The sequence below is a fragment of the Triticum aestivum genome, chromosome 2B (assembly GCF_018294505.1).
Source record: "Triticum aestivum cultivar Chinese Spring chromosome 2B, IWGSC CS RefSeq v2.1, whole genome shotgun sequence".
NCBI classification, from domain to species: Eukaryota; Viridiplantae; Streptophyta; class Magnoliopsida; order Poales; family Poaceae; genus Triticum; species Triticum aestivum.
In genome coordinates, this window is record NC_057798.1 from 792,009,464 (window position 1) to 792,018,678 (window position 9,215).

The following is a 9,215-nucleotide window of genomic DNA, read 5'->3' on the forward strand; positions in this document are numbered from 1 at the left end:
AGTGTTTTTCGAAGGGAGAAAGAGAGTGTTACCACCCCTATCTTGTTTAGATCTAGAGCAACCCTAGCAAGCAAGCGCGGAGGCTCCGGTCTATATATACGAGTGGGGTAGTTTTCCTTTTTCACTCCATCCAAACAATTGTTTAAAATTGTGTACTATGTGCCAGGTCACCGTTTTTTTAGTTGTTGATTGTTTTTTGAGCTAGCTACCCGCTTGTTCCAAGTGGTGTTACGGTGTGCCAGCTCACACTTTGTATCGTTCAAATCTGGTACAAGTCCCTCCATTAAATGAACAACCACCCCCTCGTAAAAATTGTGAACAAGCCCACGGCTAAAATTTATCGGAACCGTGGGTTGCCCCAACATGCATTATTATTTATATTTTCTACTCCGTCCGTTCCTAAATATAATTATTTCTAATAGCCACACCTAAGACAAGAACTTTTTTTATTAGCAGTGAACCCCACATGTCATAGGCAGAAAAAGTGTGGCAAGATTCCCTTAGGCAAGCCAAAGTGTGTCTAACAATTTGAGCAACTCAAGTTAGGCAAGTGTGGCAAGTGTGGGAAAAATAATGTGGCAACATAAGACAAACACGGTCACAATCCAAACAGCCCCATAATTTTTTGTGACATGCATGAAAATTTGGTTAGTTAAATTTATAGTCAAAATTTGGCAAGGTGCATCAAATCAACACATGCAAGTATCAAAAGGAAAGTCACGGCATGCATACATGCGTTGTACTCCCTCCGCTTCCAAATATAAGTCTTTTTAGAGATTGCAACAAGTGACTACATACGAAGCAAAATATGTCTACATACATCCGTATGTTGTAGTCCATTTGAAATGTGTCAAAAGACTTATATCGAGTGCACTGCTTTGATGTGTCGCGCCAACTCGTTCAAGACCGAGAAGTTTGATTACTACAACGCCCTCTCCCTCGCGGACTGAGCTCCGGTGCCTTAACTGCACCTGCCTTGGCTGCATGACAGGTGGGCCAGCCACCTGTTGGGCCCACCTATCATTGACGCAAAGGCAGGAGCCTGGCTATATGCGTGCTTCATCATTCGCAACTGCCAAGCGCAACCCGAACGTGGCAGTTGCGAATGCTCGCGTGGCAGCCTTTGTGTAGGGGTGGGGCGAGGTGCGGTGCCTTGGAGCACGCATATAGCCAGGCTCTTGCATGAGACAAAATTGCCATTTGATCCCACTATTGTAGTACTAGTACTTGCTAGTACTCCCTCTTTTTCGGTTTATAGGGCCCTTTAAACCGGAAAGGAGTACATATTTGCCTTTCTAGAGATTTCAACAAGTGACTAGACTACACCGCGTGCAGTACTCCCTCCCTTCCGGTTTATAGGGCTCAAATCTCAAATATCATCAACCAAGGCATTTTGCGATTGGAGGAATGTATCGCGTACTTTACAAAACTACCCTAATTAAACGCATGCATTAATTATGTAGTTCTCTCGTTTTCCTGTCCGCCTTGGTCGCGGTGCACAATATTGAGCACTCCTATATGACTAGCCGCTCTATCTACATGCGGGACATCCGGGCCATCCACCAAATCACAGCGAGGTGCTATAGTCGAGACTCACCGGACACCCCGGTTTGGCCGTCATGACCCGTCGTATCATAAAACCCACACCTTTACCAGCAGTGGTAAAGTGGCCTCGAAGTTGGACTGGACGAAGCAACCATCATTTCACTGGAACGCTCGTTAAAGCCCTTTCTCCCCTTTTTTGAAGAAAACCTCACTCCAGGCTACTCACTTCTGCCATTTTTCTTCTGTACTGACGAAGGAAAGGTGGGCGAATCAGTGATGCTGCTATATTTTCATTGCAAGAATCTTCTTTTTGCGAAGCACCGACCGATTTTCAAGCCTATTCTTTTCCCGTTTTCATTGCAATTGTGGTTTCCTTTCGATTGCTTTTTTTGTCAGTTCATTGATGGATCCTTGAGCGCTAGGAAAAGAGTTGCCGATGGACAACGCACTCGGGACAGCGATCTCCAGGAAGCGAGCACCAACCAACGAGTCGACCATGTTTGCGGGCCAACCCATGGAGACAAAGAACTCCAAGAAAGAAGCATTGGCCAAAGAGTTGACGACGTTGGCAGACGAACACCTCAAAGAAAGTTGGAAGAACAACAAGGGCCCCACCGTGCCTACCCCAGAAACTCTGATGGCCACCTATGAGGGTCTCAAGGCCGAGTTTGAGGAGATAGTCGCCATTGAGAAGCAGTATTCCCCTGGCAAGGTGATGGCCCCCATCGAGGACGAGGAGATGGCCCCCGGAGGGATGGGATCCCCCGATGAGCTGCACAAGGTAAAAAATAATGGCTTATTACCATAGTTGTGGGTTTTGATTATTTCCAATGTGCTTGCTAATATGTTAGGTTTGTGCAGGTGCCGGTGGATGTCCTTGATGATTCCGATATCGCGGCCCGTCCTGTGGACAATGCCCCAGAGATCGTTTTCGATGTCGCGGTCCATCCTGTTGGCATCGCCCCGATGATCGATTCCCAACCCGCTGTCCATCCTGTGGACATCGCCCCAGAGATCGATTCTGATGTCGCGGTCAGTCCTGTGGGCATCGCCCCAGAGATCGATTCCCATGCTGTTGTCTGTGCTGTGGTCATTGCCCGAGAGATCGATGACAAGAAATAGTTGGTCGCGTGTTTAATTACCAGAATGATGCGTGTTATCAAACCATCTTAGGGATAGTGCATTGTCTTGTGTGGGCCGTACTTGCTACTTTGGTTTGATAGTGAATCATGCGAACCCTCCCCGATTATGGAAACAGATGTATCCTCACCAGCTTTTGATGTAATATATGTCATGCTTATATGCAAGTTTGAACTGTTTATCATATCAGTAGGGCTTGTTTGATGATTCTTGGTATTAGTAGACTAGCTACTGTGCGAGTTATAGTATTTGCAAAACACTCACCGAAGAGAAACGTTAGGGCTGATGAGCTCGTGGTATGCTTATACTTGTAGGCTTAGTCGACACAGATACATTCAGGCCTCATTTGGTTCATAGGGTAGGAAAATCGTAGCAAAAGTACAGAGATGTACAACAAAAAATCATAGCAGTACAGTGACGTACTCCCTCCGTTCCAAAATAGATGACTTATAGGTGGGCTAGTTTGGCCTAGTGATTTTCTTTTTGAGGATGGCCTAGTGGGTTTCAGTGATATGACGTGGTACAGTGCCGTCCAGTCTTCGCGTGTGGTAGCAGTATTGCAGGTATAGTAAGTCTTCTTGAAGAAGCGGAATTCAATGAAGTCATGATGGTTCCTTCATCTGACCAACTTAAAGTGGGAAAGGTTGGGCCTGCGATACGACCGGGGTAGAACAGGATAATTTTGTGCATGGCAGGATGGTCGACGTCCCACATGTCGGCGAATGAAAGTATTCTTTCCGATATAGAGGACGAGCAACGAGTATTCATTGTTTATTTTTGATGAAAGCTATTGTCTCCACTGTTACGACGGAGGAGTGTGAAATATGGCAGCCCAGTGAACTTGGCTTGTGCACCACTCCCTCCTTCCTCATGTAATACTACCATACTGTTGACTATAAGGTTGGCTATAAGGTTACAACTTTTTCTCACTTACTATCTATCCATTTCCTATAAAATGTTTTTTACCTTTCTTTTTTTAGTCACAATTGCTTTTTTATGCCTAGGAACACGTGTAGGGACGGGCTCTTGCAAAGCCCACTCCTTGACTTTCTCAATGCCTCTGTCCACATAAGCGGGTACTGCTTGCTATGCATGCATGTGGCGGGCAGCTGGCGTCTGAGGGGGGGGAGCGCGCGCGGGGAGGTGGGGGGGGGGTCTGGTGGGCCAGGGCGGTCAGAAGCGGGCTTGGAAGCGGACCGGACTCCCGCATGGCCCACCTCACATTAGCGCCATATATTTCTTGGAGTCCGTGCGCGGCGGGCGGGCGATCTCTTCTCCCTCCCCCGTCTCTCTCTTCTCAGCCAACGCCTGCCGAGCGATTAGATTTCGGCTGTCGACAGTTTATTCAATTGCAGTCCCACATGTTAGTGAAATTGAAAGACAACGCGTGTCCCCTCTGGTGAGCGGCGTGCGAGCCGGACTGTCGAGGTTGCGACGCGTACGAGTCGTAAGTGTGCCGCCTTTTCCTTTAGAACTTGCAAAGCGTAATATTTTCGCGCGATCGATCGATAGAAATCCAGAATAAAATGACGAGGGCGGTGCTTTCTCGCTTGTTAGGCGGGCTAGTTTGAGTGATATGACGTGCTACAGTGTCGTCCACTTTCTCCATTTTTATGTAAGCAATAGTTTACACTCTTACGTGGGAGGAGTGCGAAACACCACAGATCTGATTTTGATCGAGGGATAACTATTCCCTGCCAAATAATGGAGCACGGTTAGCGATTATAGCATGACTAGTCGTCAACCCGTGCATGCGCACGGGCTAGCCTATTTTAGGTAGACGTATATACGCTTGTACTTCTATTAACATTTTGCTGCATGCAATATTTTTTAGAAGTTAGGGACTTGTACATGAAGGGGGGATAAAAGAGGAATGTAAATATAACTTTCAAAATTACTCTCCAAAATAAATTATAGCTCACGTAATTCATAGAGTATATAATTTAATATATAAATATGAGGTGAAGAATTACGCCTTGGTGCAATGAAGTCCTGATCAATGATCTAGTGCCAACTACCAAACCTATAGCAAGCATAAAAATATTTTGTGATGTAAGTCGTTGATGCTGCAGTAAAGTGTGAAGCTTCATTAAATATTTCAATTAATATATGTGGATGGAATACACGCATGTAGAGTATAGTACATGACTCATCTCTGCTTTTATTCCTCGTGACAATTTTAATGAAAGGAAATATCGTATACATGAATGCATGTTACTACGAAAGTGGCAAAAACAATATTTCTCTCCCTTTCCTAGAGCTCAAACTTATTCTTTGTAACATACCTTATACTCTGAAAAAGGGAAAATATGTTTTCATTACGAAAAGTTACTATCGTTTCCTCTCATAAAAAGGTGAGTCAAAATCTTGAGTGCTTGCAAAATTCACTGTATAAACACAAATGGCAACAAATGTCATGGTATTGCATGTAAACTGCAAATGTAGATGTTTACATGCTAAGTTTCAGAAAAATATATTAATGTAGTTGGCTGAAATAATAAAACTTTATAGTTAATATTTTTGTGTGTATGTTAACAAAAATACAAATGAGTGCGTATTTCATTTATTGTTTCATAATTACGACCCGCACATTAGTATTGTTTGTGTAACGTGCAAATAAATGTATTCCATATTTAAATGATAGCATAAACATTTACATGTGAGGAAAAAAGTCAGGAATTTCTCAAATTTAAAGAGGGATTTGATTGGTATTATTTTGTTGAACTTTTTGTCTAAAAGAAGGCTGTGACAAAAATGTTTGCACTTGATAGTCTTATTAGTATATTTTTAAGGAAGATAATGAAAACAAAATAATAAATGTATAGGTAGATAAGTTTGATTTTTCTTATCACAAATATGTCCTCCATGTGTTTCCTCTGCCTTAATAACATCATGTCATATTTTTGCATACATCTAATTAAATTGTAAATATGGAAAAACTGCTGCTCAAGCCTAACTTAATTATATGCAGTACAAATTATAGGACAAAACTGCAGGCATTTAGAAAATATGAATAAGGTAAAATTCCCAATCGCGGGCTTGTTCAAATTAATGCCTAGCCCAATATGCTCTTTAAAGAACAGAGGGGGACAAAATTTCGATATACTTTTAGACATAGCAGAACAATAATATTGCAGATTGATCTGAAAGAGCCCCATGAGCTCATGTATAAAACTGGAAGTTGCTAGTGTCTGTAGATTTAAGTTCCTCTATTTTTATCGTCTCTTCACTGGAAGATAACATGTATAATTTAGCATGCATACGTGCAGACATAGCAATCGGCCACCTACAGAATGTTGATCTGACATACAATTGGAAACTTAGATCGCAAGACATGCTATACTTCTAACCAATTATTCATGCCTTCAAATACTTTAGTCTAGAAACCAACCAAATCAATTATTAGAAGGGAAAGAAACTAAGAAATAAAAGGACTGATGGATAATGTCTTTTCAACAAAATAGCAGTGCAACACACCATCTGTACATAAAAACTGTACGTAGTTATCATGCATGCATAGGATACATGATCCCCAATTTCATCATAAACCAGCTAAAGTGAGAAAAAGATACATCTATATGGGATGTACGCCACTGTCTGCCCATGGCGTCCAGACACGCCGTCGCCAACTGCTGCACCACGGCCTAACACTTGGGCACCTCAAGCTACCACATGACGATGATTGGAGGTGGAGTCCCGTAGCAGACTGTTGTTCTGGGTCTCTACCGGCCTGCTCGCAGCAGCCATATTGATGTCCTGGCCGGACAAAAGACAGTGCTGCTATTGCCAGCTAATAATGTTCTGTCACTGTCTTCCAAATTGAACTACAAAGATATGACCACATTGCCTATAAACAGTGTGATAAATAAATGGAATATGCTTAAATATGATTTTTGAAAGACATTGTTGAACTCTAATAAACCAAATTCCTAGATGAGGTTAGAGAGGACGGCTAGGTTACATAGCTATTGTCTCTAGGAAACAACAGAATCGAAGTAGTAACATGCAAGCTATTGATCTGTTGCTACAGTCTCTGCAGAGAATAAGTTCAGAAATAATGACAACCACTTGCCGGTGTATTAAACTAAGCATTATTTTGTATGCTTGAACATTAGTAAAGCAATCTAAATTTTATCATAGTGCAACTACAGATAATGTATAAAAGTTATTGAAAATCCCAGTCACGGAATTAGCACTTATGTGAAGCTCCTGATGCCCAGAGACATGGACGCAGCGCAAACCTGTTGATACTCCCGGCAAGGCCCGATGACAACATCGACGGCGGCAGTTCCTCTATGATAAAATCTCATAGTCCTGTACAAAGCATACTCCATCTGTATTAATCGAATAAGGATGCATCAACGTAAAGGTTGCTAGCTAGCTAACATAGAGTGCTTGATTCTGGCAAGATGCCCACACAATACACGCACGCAGAATCACTGGATTGATTACAGACTTAGACTACTACTTGGGCATGTACATGTACAAAATACGCCCAACTCACGCCACTATTCACATATGCATGTGCATCCATGACGTGATGATGTTTATGCTATGGATATGAATCTGACCTTCTCCTGTGCGATGGAATCTACTTCTTGGCTGCAACACATCTTATGCTGCCGGCAATGGGGTTGTGCCTGCGGACGATGGATGGCACTGGCGGCGGCGGCGGCGGGCTTTGTGGTATGTCGCCGCGTACAGGTCGAGCACATAATCAGGAGAGACGGTCTCGCAAGACTATTACGTGGTTAGTTAGCATTCTTTTTTTTTGTTAGCCTAGGTATAGATAGATAGATTTGGTTGTGGGAGAGAGATAGGTACTTGAGTTTTTTTACACCTGAGAGATTTCAATCGTGGGGGAGATAACCATGAGATTTTTTTTTCTTTTTGGGAGAGATTGAAGAGAGATCTACACCATAATAATTTGGTCCCACCAGATTAACGGCTCCTAATTACTGATTAACATGGTAATTTCTAGGGAGTCACAATTTAGTATAGGTATAGATAGATAGATAGATAGATAGTTGGCCTTCCACTACGTGGCCGGTGCCCGGCATGTTGAAATATACTAGTAGACTGGGTATCGATGCCCTGGTAAATTTCTTTGGCACCGGCCTCACACTATGCGGGTGCATCCCCTACAAAGTTGGGACCCACATGTACATAGAAAAATCAAAGCAAGCCAACCTTTGGTATATCCTTCACGCGATTTCCTCTAGTCCACCTTCAGAAAAATGGGGCATCAGAGCAGCACGTACAGATGGTAGTATATTCTATTGCAATGCTCGAATGGGGCATCGGAGCACGAACTTGCTCCGGTTCCCAGAAAACATTTCATGGCACTGCATGAGCTATGGAGGACACCGGTGCCAAATAATGTAAAAGTAGATTTGGCACCTCTTTTGGCCTACATAGTAGAAGGCCTTAGGGCATCTCCACTGTTGGCCCATAAATTTACACCGGCATCTGTCCGAGGACACTGACGGATGCCATCCGATGTTGCCCGCATACCTTTCGACAACTATATAAACTAACCAGACGAAATTCGTGCAAACAAAGAAAATTTCAAATTAACCGGATGAAATTCATTACATTTCAAAAACTTTTCCTACAAACTGGATAAAATTCATTACATATTTCACACAAACTGTACTAAAACCTACTGTAAACCTAATCTAAACGATCGCCGGCGCCCGACCACCATGTCCGGCCATGAACCCGGGAAAGCCGACCATTGCCGTTGCCTCCTCCTCATCCACCTCGATAACATCCTCCTCCGGAGCACAAGGTTCTGAAGATTTCCGCCTCCACGTCGCTGTCAAGAGGCTAATCGGCCGCCGATGTTTACCCCACCAAGCTTAGCGTCAGCTGAGTGGAGTGGCGGTGGCCTTCCTGGGACCAGAGCGGCGGCGACCTACCGTGTACTACTCTTCCTCGCTGCCGGCTGCGCTCGTGCACGCGCGCTGGCTTCGTGGTCGTAGTGGCGGAGGGCGACTGGGGGGTGCCGGCGATCTCCTTCGTCTGCTCCTGCGATAGTACGTCGGACAAAGCTTTGGAGCGCGCCCGGAGCGGAGCCGCCGATGTCCCTCATCTGCTCCTGTGACAGTACGTCCAAGAGAGCTTCGGAGCGCCAAGAGGCCATGGTTGGAGTGGTGCCAACAGAAGGAGGGGACTAGAGGAGAATGAGTGTGGGTCTTTGGCTATGGCTGGGAGCTGGGGCTCAAGTTAATATAGCGGGCGAATGGCAATGAGCCATGGCAGACGGATGGACAGCTGGTGCGGGAGTAGGTTCGTCAGGCGTGAATGCGGACACTGCTTCAGTGACTTAACTGCAGGTACGTTGGGTTGCTGACATGTGGGCCCAACAGGCACCTGGCCCGCATGTCAGTGACACACCAACTGCACCTGCAGTTAAGTCCGGTGAATGCGGCATTGACGTTCTGGAGAGACGGTGACCGTTTCAGGCGGGAAGCGTGCGCTAGCGATGGAAGGGGTTTCGGTAGGCCAGGGCAGTCAGACGCTGGCGT

General features: G+C 44.6%; 1 long non-coding RNA gene across 1 annotated transcript; it reads right to left on the bottom strand.

Moving 5' to 3' along the window:
• Positions 1–6,104: 6,104 nt before the first annotated feature.
• LOC123042801 (uncharacterized) lies at positions 6,105–7,453 on the bottom strand. The gene is made up of 3 exons (XR_006418900.1): positions 7,257–7,453; positions 6,927–6,999; positions 6,105–6,509 (listed from the first exon to the last, which is right to left on the bottom strand). It is a non-coding gene; the product is annotated as an uncharacterized lncRNA (long non-coding RNA).
• Positions 7,454–9,215: the final 1,762 nt, after the last annotated feature.